The following is a 16,888-nucleotide window of genomic DNA, read 5'->3' as shown; positions in this document are numbered from 1 at the left end:
AGGTTTACCTGCCTCTTCTGAAGTCTCTTCTTTTAGGATGCTGCTATAGGCCACCAAGTTCAAACTGTCAGTATCTGGAGAATATGTGTGTGATGTTAGATAAGGTCTCTGAACATTGACTGGTTATCATCTAGTTGCCCTCTCAAGAGGAAGCTTCTTACTGTGACTAATGCCTGTGATGTGATTGGCCTGACTGAAGCATGGCTTAAGCCTGATGAATTTACTATGTTAAATGAGGCCTCACCTCCTGGTTACACTAGTGACCATATCCCCTGCGCTTCCCGCAAAGGCGGAGGTGATGCTAACATTTATGATGGCAAATTTCAATTTACAAAAAAAATGACATTTTCGTCTTTTGAGTTTCTAGTCATGAAATCTATGCAGCCTACTCAATCACTTTTTATAGCTACTGTTTACAGGCCTCCTGGGCCAAATGCAGTGTTCCTGACCGAGTTCCCGGAATTCCAATCGGACCTTGTAGTCATGGCAGAAAATATTCAAATTTTTGGTGACTATAATACTCACATGGAAAAGTCCACAGACCCACTCCAAAAGGCTTTCGGAGCCATCATCAACTCAGTGGGTTTTGTCCAACATGTCTCCGGACCTACTCAGTGCCACAGTCATACTCTGGACCTAGTTTTGTCCCGTGGAATAAATGTTGTGGATCTTAATGTTTTTCCTCATAATCCTGGACTATCGGACCACCATTTTATTATGTTTGCAATCGCAACAAATAATCTGCTCAGACCCCAACCAGATCATCAAAAGCCGTGCTATAAATTCTCGGACAACCAAAACATTCCTAGATGCCCTTCCAGACTCCCTCCGCCTACCCAAGGACGTCAGAGTACAAAAATCAGTTAACTACCTAACTGAGGAACTCAATTTAACCTTGCGCAATACCCTATATGCAGTCGCACCCCTAAAAACTAAAAACATTTGTCATAAGAAACTAGCTCCCTGGTATACAGAAAATACTCGAGCTCTGAAGCAAGCTTCCAGAAAATTGGAACGGAAATGGCGCTCCACCAAACTGGAAGTCTTCCGACTAGCTTGGAAAGACAATACCATGCAGTATCGAAGAGCCCTCACTGCTGCTCAATCATCCTATTTTTCCAACTTAATTGAGGAAAATAAGAACAATCCAAAATGTATTTTTGATACTGTCGCAAAGCTAACTAAAAAGCAGCATTTCCGAAGAAAGGATGGCTTTCACTTCAGCAGTGATAAATTCATGAACTTCTTTGAGGAAAAGATCATTAGAAAACAAATTATGGATCCCTCTTTAAATCTGCATATTCCTCCAAAGCTCAGTTGTCCTGAGTCTGCACAACTCTGCCAGGACCTAGGATCAAGGAAGACGCTCAAGTGTTTTAGTACTATATATCTTGACACAATGATGAAAATAATCATGGCCTCTAGACCTTCAAGCTGCATAGTGGACCCTATTCCAACTAAACTACTGAAAGAGCTGTTTCCTGTGCTTGGCCCTCCTATGTTGAACATAATAAACGGCTCTCTATCCACCGGATGTGTCCCAAACTCACTAAAAGTGGCAGTAATAAAGCCTCTTGAAAAAGCCGAACCTTCACCCAGAAAAAAATAATAAAATATCGGCCTAAATCGAATCTCCCATTCCTCGCAAAACATTTTGAAAAAGCTGTTGCGCAGCAATTCACTGCCTTCCTGAAGACAAACAATGTATACGAAACGCTTCAGTCTGGATTTAGTCCCCATCATAGCATTGAGACTGCACTTATGAAGGTGGTAAATTACCTTTTAACTTGTTGGGGATAGGGGGCAGTATTTTCATGGCCGGATAAATAACGTACCCGATTTAAACTGGTTACTACTCTTACCCAGAAACGAGAATATGCATATAATTAGTAGTAGAAACTCTGAAGTTTCTAAAACGGTTTGAATGGTGTCTGTGAGTATAACAGAACTCATATGGCAGTCAAAACCCTGAGACAAATCCTAACAGGAAGTGGAAATTTGATTTGTGGAATCACTTTCAACCCTTTGCCTATGAAACACACCGTGAGTTAGGATTCATTTAGCACTTCCTAAGGCTTCCACTAGATGTCAACAGTCTTTACAAAGTGGTTTGAGTCTTCTCCTGTAAAAACTGACTGAACGAGAGGCCTGGAAAGTTTGTCATAGAGGGAGGGCCATTACTACTATGACACGCGTGCCCGTGGGTACTCTCTCGTTCCGAAACGTTTAGTAAGACAATGCAATCGTCCGCCTTGAATATTATTGAAGTTCTGATTGAAAAAGGCCCTAAAGATTTATGTTATACAACATTTGACATGTTTGAACGAACGTAAATACATTTTTTTTGAACATTCGTGAGGACAAGTCCCGCGCACTTCGTACATTATGAGTAGCCTTTGGAACGCGCTAACAAGAAGGAGCTATTGGGACATAAATTATTAACTTTTTTGAACAAAACTACATTTGTTGTGGACCTGGAAGTGCCTTCTGATGAAGATAATCAAAGGTAAGTGACTATTTACAATAGTATATTTGATTTTAGATGAGTCCAAGATGGCGCTAACCTGTATCGCCTAGCCTATTTTTCTGAGCATAGCACCTCGTTTATTGCAAAGTGTGATTTCCCAGTAAAGTTATTTTTAAATCTGGCAATGCGGTTGCATTCACGAGATCTTAATCTATAATTCTTTGAATGACAATATTAAATATTACCAATGTTTTCGAATAGTAATTTTGTAAATTGTAGCGCTGATCACCGGAAGCATTTGAGGGAATATATTTTCTGAACGTCACGCGCCGATGTAAAATGCTGTTTTATATATAAATATGAACTTTATCAAACAAAAAATGCATGTATTGTGTAACATGATGTCCTAGGAGTGTCATCTGGTGAAGATTATCAAAGGTTAGTGCTGCATTTAGCTGTGTTTTGGGTATTTGTGATGCATACTAGTTGCTTTGAAAATGGCAGTGTGATTATTTTTGGCAGGGTACTCTCCTAACATAATCTAATGTTTTGTTTTTGCTGTAAAGCCTTTTTGAAATCGGACAACGTGGTTCGATTCAGGAAAGGTGTATCTATAAAATGGTGTAAAATAGTCATATGTTTGAGAAATTGAAGTTATAGCATTTATGAGGTATTTGTATTTCGCGAGACGCGATTCCACTTGCTGTTGACTAGGGTGGGACGCAAACGTCCCACGTTGCCCAGACAGGTTAATGGCGTCAGACCGAGGCTCTGCATCTGTCCTCGTGCTCCTAGACCTTATTGCTTCTTTTGATACCATCGATCACCACATTCTTTTGGAGAGATTGGAAACCCAAATTGGTCTACACGGACAAGTTCTGGCCTGGTTTAGCTATTATCTGTCAGAAAGATATCAGTTTGTCTCTGTGGATGGTTTGTCCTCTGACAAATCAACTGTAAATTTCAGTGTTCCTCAAGGTTCTGCTTTAGGACCACTATTGTTTTCACTATATATTTTACCTCTTGGTGATGTCATTCGGAAACATACTGTTAACCTCTATGGGCTAGGTGGGACGCTAGCGTGCCACCCATGGTGCACTCCATCAACAGCAGGTGCATTTCAAGAGCGGCAAATTTGAATCCAAATAAATGTCAAAATTCAAATTTTTCAAACATACAACTATTTTACACCCTTTGAAAGATAAACATCTCCTTAATCTAACCACGTTTTACGATTTCAAAAAGGTTTTACGGCGAAAGCATAAATTTAGAGTATGTTAGGACAGTACATTTACAAGAGTTGTGTGTAATGTTTTGTCAAGTCAAAGACAGGGTCACCAAAACCGTAAAACCAGCTAAAATGATGCACTAACCTTTTACAATCTCCATCAGATGACACTCCTAGGACATTATGTTAGACAATGCATGCATTTTTAGTTCTATCAAGTTCATATTTATATCCAAAAACAGCGTTTTACTATGGCATTGATGTTGAGGAAATCGTTTCCCTCCAATAACCGGCAGTCAAGTCAGCGTCACAAATTAAATAATTAAAATTAGAAAACATTGGTAAAATATTATATTGTCATTTAAAGAATTATAGATTTACATCTCTTGAACGCAATCAACTTGCCAGATTTAAAAATAACCTTACTGGGAAATCACACTTTGCAATAATCTGAGCACTGCGCCCAGAAAAATACGCGTTGCGATACAGACTAGACGTCATGTTGGGGAGATCTAAAATCGAAAATACTATGTAAATAATCCATTACCTTTGATTCTCTTCATCAGATGTCACTTCCAGGTATCACAGGTCCATAACGAATGTAGTTTTGTTCAAAAAAGCTCATCATTTATGTCCAAAAATCTCCGTCTTGTTAGCACATGATCTAAGCCAGCCGGACTTCTCGTCATGAACGAGGGGAAAAAATATATTTACGTTCGTTCAAACATGTCAAACGTTGTATAGCATAAATCATTAGGGCCTTTTTTAACCAGAACATGAATAATATTCAAGGTGGACGAATGCATACTCTTTTATAACGTATTGGAACGAGGGTACCCAACATGAACTCGCGCGCCAGGTGTCTAATGGGACATCATCGTTCCATGGCTCTTGTTCGGTCAGATCTCCCTCCAGAAGACTCAAAACACTTTGTAAAGGCTGGTGACATCTAGTGGAAGCAATAGGAAGTGCCAAAATATTCCTCAGCCCCTGTGTTTTTCAATGGGATAGGTTTAAAGTCAATACAACACATCAGGTATCCACTTCCTGTCAGAAAATGTCTCAGGGTTTTGCCTGCCAAATGAGTTCTGTTATACTCACAGACACCATTCAAACAGTTTTAGAAACTTTAGAGTGTTTTCTATCCATATATAATAAGTATATGCATATTCTAGTTACTGGGTAGGATTGGTAACCAGATTAAATCGGGTACGTTTTTTTATCCAGACGTGCAAATGCTGCCCCCTAGCCCTAACAGGTTATCTTTCACTGCTATGCAGATGACACACAGCTGTACATTTCGATGAAACATGGTGAAGCCCAAAATTGCCCTCGCTGGAAGCCTGTGACATAATCCTCAGACATAAGGAAGTGGATGGCTGCAAACTTTCTACTTTTAAACGTGGACTAAACAGAGATGCTTGTTCTAGGTCCCAAGAAACAAAGAGATCTTCTGTTGAATCTGACAATTAATCTTGATGGTTGTACATTCATCTCAAATAAAACTGTGAAGGACCTCAGCGTTACTCTGGACCCTGAACTCTATTTGATGAACATATCAAGACTGTTTCAATGACAGCTTTTTTCCATCTACGTAACATTGCAAAAATCAGAAACGTTCTGTCCAAAAATGATGCAGAAAAATTCATCAATGCTTTTGTCACTTCTAGGTTAGACTACTGCAATGCTCTGCTTTCCGGCTACCCGGATAAAGCACTAAATAAACTTCAGTTAGTGCTAAGTACGGCTGCTAGAATCTTGACTAGAAACCCAAAATTGGATCATATTACTCCAGTGCTAGCCTCCACAAGCCTGGTTCATCCTTGGGAGCAATTTCCAAATGCCTGAAGGTACCACGTTCATCTGTACAAACAATAGTATGCAAGTATAAACACCATGGGTCCACGCAGCTGTCATACTGCTCAGGAAGGGGATGCGTTCTGTCTCCTAGAGATTAACGTACTTTGGGACCAACCTGCACGCCAACGATAGGATGAGTAAGTTTAAACCACGCTCATCCTCCCTCTGACAGGCCAGCTGTGAGCGGGAACTATCTCTGTCAGAGTATTTAATGAAAAGCAAAGGATGTGTAACTCAGTTATCTGTTTTGCCCTGCGAGGTGTTACAGGGAGCCCGTATATACGAACCACCTATTTACCCTTCAAGTGTTTGCATTGATTAAAGTACAAAGAAATCAGAAGTTACTATGTGCTGACTATTTTGTCCTGATACCAGATTCGAATTGACGCGACCTAACAATATACACTGCATTTTGTTACATTACAGCCTTATTCTAATTGGGATTAAATAATTTTTCCCTCACCTATTTGCACACAATACACCATCATGAAAAAGTAAAAAACGGATATATGAAATTTACATACAGTTGAAGTCGGAAGTTTACATACACTTTGGTTGGAGCCATTAAAACGTGTTTTTCAATCACACCACAAATTTCTTGTTAACAAATTATAGTTTTGGCAAGTCGGTTAGGGCATCTACTTTGTGCATGACACAAGTAATTTTTCCAACAATTGTTATTAACAGACAGATTATTTCACTTATAATTCACTGTATCACAATTCCAATCGGTCAGAAGTTTATATACACTAAGTTGACTGTGGCTTTAAATAGCTTGGAAAATTCCAGAAAATTATGTCAAGGCTTTAGAAGCTTCTGATAGACTAATTGGCATCATTTGAGTCAATTGGATGTGTACCTGTGGATGTATTTCAAGGCCTACCTTCAACCTCAGTGCCTCTTTGCTTGACATCATGGGAAAATCAAAAGAAATCATCCAAGACCGCAGAAAAAAAATGGTAGACCTCCACAAGCCTGGTTCATCCTTGGGAGCAATTTCCAAATGCCTGAAGGTACCACGTTCATCTGTACAAACAATAGTATGCAAGTATAAACACCATGGGACCACGCAGCTGTCATACTGCTCAGGAAGGGGATGCGTTCTGTCTCCTAGAGATTAACGTACTTTGGTTCGAAAAGTGCAAATCAATCCCAGAACAACAGCAAAGAACCTTGTGAAGATGTTGGAGGAAACAGGTACAAAGGGCTCTATATCCATAGTAAAACGAGTCCTATATCAACATAACCTGAAAGGCAGCTCTGCAAGGAAGAAGCCACTGCTCCAAAACAGCCATAGAAAAGCCAGACTACAGTTTGAAACTGCACATGGGGACAAACATTTTACTTTTTTGGAGAAATATCCTCTGTTCTGATGAAACATATATAGAACTGTTTGGCCATAATGACCATCGTTATGTTTGGAGGAAAAAGGGGGAGGCTTGCAACCCGAAGAACACCATCCCAACCGTGAAGCATGGTGGTGGCAGCATCATGTTGTGGGGGTGCTTTGCTGCAGGAGGGACTGGTGCACTTCACAAAATAGATGGCATCATGAGGCCAGAAAATTATGTGGATATATTGAAGCAACATCTCAAGACATCAGTCAGGAAGTTAAAGCTTGGTCGCAAATGGGTCTTCCAAATGGACAATGATCCCAAGCACACTTCCAAAGTTGTGGCAAAATGGATTAAGGACAACAAATTCAAGGTATTGGAGTGGCCATCACAAAGCCCTGACCTCAATCCCAGAGAAAATTTGTGGGCAGAACTGAAAAAGCATGTGCGAGTAAGGAGTTCTACAAACCTGACTCAGTTACACCAGCTCTGTCAGGAGGAATGGGCCAAAATCCACCCAACTTATTGTGGGAAGCTTGTGGAAGGCTACTCGAAATGTTTGACCCAAGTTAAACAATTTAAACAATCCTATCTCGGAGCTCTACGGACAATTCCTTCAACCTCATGGCTTGGTTTTTGCTCTGACATGCACTGTCAACTGTGGGACCTTATATAGACTGGTGTATGCCTTTCCAAATGATATCCAGTCAAGTGCATTTACTACAGGTGGACTCCAATCAAATTGTGGAAACATCTCAAGGATCATCAATGGAAACAGGCTGTAGCTGAGCTCAATTTTGAAGTCTCATAGCAAAGGGTCTGAATACCTACAATACCAGTCAGAAGTTTGGATGCACATAATCATTCCGGTTTTTTAAAACCATATTCTACATTGTAGAATAATAGTGAAGACATAAAAACTACAAAATAACACATGGAATCATGAAGTAACCAAAAAAGTGTTAAACATACAAAATATATTTTACATTTGAGAATCTTCAAAGTAGCCACCATTTGCTTCGTGACAGCTTTGCTCACTCTTGGCATTCTCTCAACCAGCTTCATGAGGTAGTCACCTGGAATTTATTTCAATTAACAAGTGTGTCTTGTTAAAAGTGAATTCATGGAATGTCTTTCCTTCTTAATGCGTTTGAATCAATCAGTTGTGTTGTGACAAGGTAGGGTTGGTATACAGAAGATAGCCCTATTTGGTAAAAGTCCATATTATGGCAAGAACAGCTCAAATAAGCAAAGAGAAATAACTGTCTATTTTTCTCCACTTCTTGTCTGACTGACTTGCCCAAAGTAAACGGACTGTTACTCAGGCCCAGAAACCAGGATATGCATATAATTGGTACCATTGGGTAGAAAACACTTTGAAGTTTGTAGAAGTGTTAAAACAACGTATGAGACTACAACACAATTGATATGGTAGCTTAAAATCCAAAGAGAAACCAACCTGGATTTTTTTTTTCTGAACGCCCTTGCTCTTTCAATGGAGTTATGGGTCTTATGCAATTCCTATGGCTTCCATTAGATGTCAACAGTCATTGTTCAAGGTTTCAGGCTTGTTTCTTCCCAAACGAGGAATAATTTAGAGTTTTGGTACAGGAAGTTGGAGTTTGAAATCAGTCTGTGCACGGGCGACGAAGAGGACGCGAACTTGCTAATTTTACTTATCTATTGAACATACTTCTTTCTGTATGAAATATTATAGTTTAAACTGTTATGTCTAGGGGGCAGTATTTTCACGGACGGATAAAAAACGTACCCGATTTAATCTGATTAGTACTCCTGCCCAGAAACTAGAATATGCATATAATTATTAGCTTTGGATAGAAAACACTCCAAAGTTTCTAAAACTGTTTGAATGGTGTCTGAGTATAACAGAACTCATTTGGCAGGCCAAAACCTGAGAAGATTCTGTACAGGAAGTACCCTGTCTGACCATTTCTTGGCCTTGTTGATTATCTCTATCTATTACAGGGGATCTCTGCTCTTACGTGACACTTCCTACGGCTCACATGGTCTCTCAGAAGGCGGCAAAATGCTGAATCGTGGCTTTGCAGGCTCTGGCTGAAACAAAGTAGCACGTTTGGATAGTGGCTGGTTACAGTACTGTGAGACTCAGGCTCGTGCCCGCGTCGACCGAAAGCTTTGTTTTCTTTCCTCTGTTTAGCTAAACGGAGATTCCCGGTCGGAATATTATCGCTTTTTTACGAGAAAAATGGCATAAAAATTGATTTTAAACAGCGGTTGACATGCTTCGAAGTACGGTAATGGAATATTTAGAAATCTTTTGTCACGAATTGCGCCATGCTCGCGACCCTGATTTACCATTTCGGATAGTGTCTTGGAACGCACGAACAAAACGCCGCAATTTGGATATAACGATGGATTATTTTGGACCAAACCAACATTTGTTATTGAAGTAGCAGTCCTGGGAGTGCATTATGACGAAGACAACAAAGGTAATCAAACTTTTGTAATAGTAAATTGGAGTTTGATCAGGGCTAAACTTGGTCGGTGTCTAAATGGCTAGCCGTGATGGCTGGGCTATCTACTGAGAATATTGCAAAATGTGCTTTCACCGAAAAGCTATTTTAAAATCGGACATATCGAGTGCAAAGAGGAGTTCTGTATCTATAATTCTTAAAATAATTGTTGTGTTTTTTGTGAACGTTTATCGTGAGTAATTTAGTAAATTCACCGGAAGTTTGCGGGGGGTATGCTAGTTCTGAATGTCACATGCTAATGTAAAAAAGCTGTTTTTTGATATAAATATGAACTTGATTGAACAAAACATGCATGCATTGTATAACATAATGTCCTAGGTTTGTCATCTGATGAAGATCATCAAAGGTTAGTGCTGCATTTTGCTGTGGTTTTGTTTTTTGTGACATTATATGCTAGCTTGAAAAATGGGTGTCTGATTATTTCTGGCTGGGTACTCTACTGACATAATCTAATGTTTTGCTTTTGTTGTAAAGCCTTTTTGAAATCGGACAGTGTGGTTAGATTAACGAGAGTCTTGTCTTCATCAGATGACAACCCTAGGACATTATGTTATACAATACATGCATGTTTTGTTCAATCAAGTTCATATTTATATCAAAAACCAGCTTTTTACATTAGCATGTGACGTTCAGAACTAGCATACCCCCCGCAAACTTCCGGGGAATTTACTAACAATTTACTAAATTACTCACGATAAACGTTCACAAAAAGCATAACAATTATTTTAAGAATTATAGATACAGAACTCCTCTATGCACTCGCTATGTCCGATTTTAAAATAGCTTTTTGGTGAAAGCACATTTTGCAATATTCTAAGTACATAGCCCAGCCATCACGGGCTAGCTATTTAGACACCCAGCAAGTTTAGCCTTCACCAAAATCAGATTTACTATTACAAAAGTTTGATTACCTTTGATGTTCTTCGTCAGAATGCACTCCCAGGACTTCTACTTCAATAACAAATGTTGGTTTGGTCCCAAATAATCCATCGTTATATCCAAATAGCGGCGTTTTGTTCGTGCGTTCCAGACACTATCCGAAATGGTAAATCAGTTTTACGAGCATGGCGCATTTCGTGACAAAAAAATTCTAAATATTCCATTACCGTACTTTGAAGCATGTCAACCGCTGTTTAAAATCAATTTTTATGCAATTTATCTCGTAAAAAAGCGATAATATTCCGACCGGGAATCTGCGTTTCGGTAAATAGAGGAAAAAAAGAAAGACGGGGCGACCAGTGCACGCGCCTAAGCCCACTGTCCCTTGATCGGCCACTTGACAAAGGCGATAATGTGTTTCAGCCTGGGGCTGGAATGACGACATTCAGCTTTTTCCCGGGCTCTGAGAGCCTATGGGAGCCGTGGGAAGTGTCACGTTACCGCAGAGATCCTTTGTTTTGGAAAGAGATGTCAAAGAAAGCCAATAAATGGTCAGACAGGCCACTTCCTGTAAAGGAATCTCTCAGGTTTTTGCCTGCCATATGAGTTGTGTTATACTCACAGACACCATTCAAACAGTTTTAGAAACTTTAGGGTGTTTTCTATCCATATCTAATAAGTATATGCATATTCTAGTTACTGGGTAGGAGTAGTAACCAGATTAAATCGGGTACGTTTTTTATCCGGCCGTGTAAATACTGCCCCCTAGCCCTAAGAGGATAACATAATGTCCTAGGGTTGTCATCTGATGAAGATCATCAAAGGTTAGTGCTGCATTTAGCTGTCTTCTGGGTTTATGTGACATTATATGCTAGCTTGAAAAATGGGTGTCTGATTATTTCTGGCTGGGTACTCTGCTGACATAATCTAATGTTTTGCTTTCGTTGTAAAGCCTTTTTGAAATCGGACAGTGTGGTTAGATCAACGAGAGTCTTGTCTTTAAAATTGTGTAAAATAGTAATATGTTTGAGAAATTGAAGTAATAGCATTTCTAAGGTATTTGAATAATGCGCCACAGGATTCCACTGGCTGTTACGTAGGTGGGACGATTTCGTCCCGTCGACCCTAGACAGGTTAAATTCACCCTAAAAGTGGTTTTGATATTCCCAATCTGCATTTTGTGAAAAACACTGCATTCAACCCCCTGTAAATCAGTCAGTTCTTAACGTAAAGACTTGAAACTCATGATTCTGTAAAAGCCTACCCCAATGAGGATATGTCTTTACTTTCAGCTGTCTGTGCCAACCGGAAATACTTTAAATTGGGGTCATAGGGGCTGTTTCGATCGGTTAAAAAGTCACCTTTCCAAAATGTCATATGTGTGATTAGGAAACCCTCATGAACTGTAAATCAGTTATTTCTCCCATCATATTTCCAAGAAAAACTCACACACACACACAGCAAGGATGGAGTACCACAGTGTGGGGCTTACAGACACACAGAGCCTGCAATAACATAATTGCAAAAGGGTTTTCTAATGATCAATTAGCCTTTTAAATTGATAAACATGGGTTCACAAACACAATGTGTTATTGGAACACAGGAGTGATGGTTGCTGACCTCTGTATGCCTATGATAATATTCCATAAAAAATCGGCCATATCCAGCTTCAATAGTCATTTAGAACATTAACAATGTCTACACTGTATTTCTGATCAATTTGATGTTATTTAACTGGACAGAAAATGTGCTTTTCTTTCAAAAACGTGGACATTTCTAAGTGAACCCAAACTTTTGAATTGTAGTGTATGTTTGGAACCTTAAACAACAAAAGACAACTCTACAACCCAAAAACGTTTTGGCATGTTTTTTTTTACTTAAATCGCTCAAAACCAATTTTGTTGATAACTCTGAGAAACATGGTCAGACTGGGCTATTTTTTTTGCAGGGAGGTTGTACTCCATATTAGGGATATGCTGACTTCACCATGTCATTCTAGTTTCTGCAGTTATCTGAAAAATGGGCATGTTACTTTCACCCGGTGTTACTTTCGTCATGGCTCTCCCCTAATGATTGATGAATAAACGATACTAATCCATTATAAACACTTTGTTATGTGGAGTTATTATACAGTTTAACCCCCTTTTTATTTTTTGCGCAAGCGTTCACTCACCTATTACGGAAAAAAATATTGCATAACAAATATAAAGCTTTTCTTTTCGCACCGTGAATGGCGATCAACATTTACGCACCTATATTTTTACCTCTACATGACTGCTTCTAATGCAAGTCTTGTAACACACTATGGATGTGACAGAAGGCTAATACACACAGGAGGGTTCATAGAACATATTTCCGGTACAGGTTGAGTTAATGTGCAAGTTAACTCTTGTGTTACTGACAGTAAATGCGGACATCTGACATTCTTGCCTCTTGGCGTCTCTTTTTGCTTCTGAATCAGTAGTTGATAATATTTTGTGAAGATTTGCTGTGTTTTTATTGAGTATTACATTTTCTGTTAGTCTGGTTTGCATTAATACATTTTGAATGAGTTAGGTAGATGTTATTAGATTAGCTTTGGTAGCATTGCAGACTGTACGTAAGCAGTAGTAGTGTAAGAGCATTCACAGCAGACAGTGATAACTGTATCTGTTAGTCAGGTATAAAGGTAGTATACCATTCTACATCTGTATTACTGTCACAGCCAACAGTGATATGCTGCCATCTACAGTAATATAAACTGGACATGCAGTGTGTGTGTTTGTGTGTGTGTGTGTGTGTGTGTGTAAGCACCTGCATGTGTGTGTAAGCACCTGCATGTGTGTATGACGGTGTGTTTGTGTGTGCAATCGTGGACTTGTATGTGTACTTGTGTACGTGTGTGTGCGGGCACATTCGTGTGTGTGTGTGTGTCCTGCTGTCCCCTGTGAACTCAATACAAATTTGCACAATCTCCTTTGAGACTCACAGTTTGTGCCTACAGAATGTTTCTGATAAGATGTCTACCTCTTGAACTGTGGCACACTGCCTTGTTGAAATCCCTCTTATTGTCCATGGTCTGATGCAAAACCCACAACAGCTGTTGAATGAACGCTTGACAGGTACTCATGGATACTTGACTGTCTAGCTAAATCTGGCACTCTTACACCTGTCTGAGCTGTTGATTATTGTGTATGTCCCTGTTAAATAAATAATATAAAAAGTACTATATAAAAAAAATATAAACGTTCAATGAAATGCAAAAAGTGCCATATATGTACATGGGACGGCAGGTCGCCTAGTGGTTAAGAGCATTGGGCCAGTAACCGAAAGGGTGCTGGTTCGAATCCCTGAGCCAACTAGGTGAAAAAATCTGTTGATGTGCCCTAGAGAAAGGCACTTAACCCTAATTGCTCCTGTAAGTCCCTCTGGACAAGAGCATCTAATAAAATGTTAAATGTGAATATATGTAGCTGATGTATTTCCAAAGGTTCACGGTCACCCTTGCAAAAAAAGTACATGTCACATTTGCAGTTTCCTCATGTGAAAACTGATAACAAAAGAGTGCCATCTGCTCTGCTATACTAGTTAAGTGCAGAGATGTACACTATATATACAAAAGTATGTGGACAACCCTTCAAATTAGTGGATTTGGCTATTTCAGCCACGCCCGTTGCTAACAGGTGTATAAAACCGAACACACCGCCATGCAATCTCCATAGGTGAACATTGGCAGTAGAATGGTCTTGCTGAAGAGCTCAGAGACTTTCAATGTGGCACAAGTCAGTTTGTCAAATTTCTGCCCTGCTTGTGCTGCCACGGTCAACTGTTAGTGCTGTTATTTTGAAGTGGAAATGTCTAGGAGCAACAACGGCTCAGCCGTGAAGTGGTAGACCACACAAGTTCACAGAACGGGACCGCTGAGTGCTGAAGCACATAGCGCATAAAAATAGTCTGTCCTCGGTTGCAACACTCACTACTGAGTTCCAAACTTCCTCTGGAAGCAACATCAGCACAATAACTGTTAGTCAGGAGCTTCATGAAATGGGTTTCCATGGCCGAGCAGCCACACACAAGCCTAAGATCACCATGCTCAATGCCAAGCATCGGCTATAAAGCTCTCCCCCATTGGACTCTGGATCAATGGAAACGCGTTCTCTGGAAGTGATGAATCACGCTTCACCATGCGGCAGTCCGACCGACCAATATGGATTTGGCTGATGCCAGGAGAACGCTACCTCCCCGAATGCATAGTGCCATCTGTAAAGTTTGGTGGAGGAAGAATCTCGGGCTGTTTTTCATGGTTCAGGCTTGGCCCCTTTGTTCCAGTCAAGGGAAATCTTAACGCTACAGCATACAATTGAGAAACAGACGTCTCACGAATCATCAACTGGCAGCTTCATTAAATAGTACCCGCAAAACACCAGACGCAATGTCAACAGTGAAGAGGTGACTCCGGGATGCTGGCCTTCTAGACAGAGTTCCTCTGTCCAGTGTCTAGTTTCATGTTATCACATGCTGTTACATGTTATCACATTAACTTCACATAAATCACGTGATCACACAGCGTTTTTCCATAAATCACGTGATCACACAGCGTTTTTCCATAAAAGAATAGTTGAACTTAAATTTCCAACAAGGTCTCACAGTCTCACTGCAGAATTAGACGTTCATCCACATTCTCTAAACGTCAAATTTCTAAGTTGCTCCAAACGTTACATTTCAAAGTTGCCCCAAACATCAAATTTCAAAGCGTTTTTGATGCTCCTGCTGCTCTGTATGGTTCCATTTCTCAAAATGTCAAATTTCTAATTTAAAGGGTTCAATTCAGGCTGTCACGACTTCCGCCGAAGTCAGTCCCTCTCCTTGTTCGGGCGGCGTTCATCAGTCGACGTCACCGGCCTTCTAGCCATCGCCGATCCACTTTACATTTTCCATTTGTTTTGTCTTTGTCTTACACACCTGGTTTCAATTCCCCAATTACTTGTTCATTATTTAACCCTCTGTTCCCCCATGTTTGTTTGTGAGTAATTGTTTATTGTATTGCGGTCCATATTTGTGGCCTGGTATTTATACAACGTGTATTGTGATATTATTGCGAAAAATTGCTTTCATTACTCATATCTGCTGTCCTGCGCCTGACTCATCTCACCAGCTTCACACAGACGCTTTACACTCATTCCGAATGGTTAAGGTAAGGGTTAATGTTTGGGATAGGGTTAAAACAAAAAATAAATAACCAGTGTCTACAGCTGGGATTGAACATGCCACCGTCTGATCCAGAATCATCGATTTCACCCATCTGCCACCTCTGTCCACAATATGCTAGCAAGACCCAAGTGTACTTGATAGTAATAGCGCTCACTGTTGTCCCTAGTAGCCGGATTTGAAGGCATTTCCCAACGTCCTCAGGACATGGATAGACGCCCAATTTTGAAATCTTTGCGGTTTCACGTGAGAATCGTATATTAATCTCACTTTCACATGTGGAATTACAAGTGAAATATTCAATAGTAATACATTTCAGGTTTACATGTAAGAAAACTCTAATTTGCAGTTCCATGCATGATAACATTTCACATTTGATTGTTTTTCAAATTTGAAATTACAATTCCTCATGTGAAAGGGAGATTTTCACAAGCGAAAAAAATGTCATATATGAAACTGCAAATTACATTTTACATTGAACTTGGAATTCCACATGTAAGAGAAAATCTAATTTGCAGTTACTCCAATGTTTTTAAACATGGTAAATGTAAACAAACACTGTATAAAATACAAACATGGTTGAAACTCTACCTCTATCATGGATGGTCAGTCCTTACATCCATAGCATAGTCTATGGATTTGACATTGCTTGCATTTCTCCAGCCCCATTCCTCAGCGTTTTATCAAAACTGAGGCCGGGACAACACTGTTAATGTTTCAGTTAAGGATTGCCGCTTTAAACACCTTTAATAGAGTAAAAGTCTTATTATATGTTGCAATCCTCTAGTGAGTTACTTTTCTGTTGTGCCACTAATATCAAGCAAAATTTCTGAAGTCAAGAAGAAAATTCTAAATAGCTATATTGAAAGCTAAACATAAACCCAAACGTATTGATAGCAAACAAAATAAATGGAAGTACAGTGCTTTCAGAAGGTATTCAGACCTCTTGAAACGTTCCACATTTAGTGGTGTTAAAGCCTGAATTTAAATGGATTAAATTAAGATTTTTTTGTCAATGGCTTACACACAATGCCCAATAATGTCAAAGTGGAATTATTGTTTACGAATATTTGAACAAATCTTTACTAATTCATTATGGACATTGTAGTTACTCCCCAATGATTGGAGGCCAGTGTGTTCTTGGGGACCTTCAATGTTGCAGAAATGTTTTGATACCCTTCCCCAGATCTGTGCTCTACGGACAATCCCTTCGACCTTGTGGCTTGCACTGTCAACTGTGGGACCTTATATAGATACAGTTGCAGTCGGAAGTTTGAATACACTTAGGTTGGAGTCATTAAAACTCGTTTTTCAACCACTCCACAAATGTCTTATTAACAAACTATAGTTTTGGCAAGCCAGTTAGGACATCTACTTTGTGCAAGACGCAAGTAATTTTTCCAATAATTGTTTACAG

The sequence above is a fragment of the Salmo salar genome, chromosome ssa10 (assembly GCF_905237065.1).
Source record: "Salmo salar chromosome ssa10, Ssal_v3.1, whole genome shotgun sequence".
Taxonomy (NCBI): Eukaryota; Metazoa; Chordata; class Actinopteri; order Salmoniformes; family Salmonidae; genus Salmo; species Salmo salar.
The sequence above is the reverse complement of the archived record's forward strand: the minus strand, read 5'-3'. Positions refer to the sequence as shown.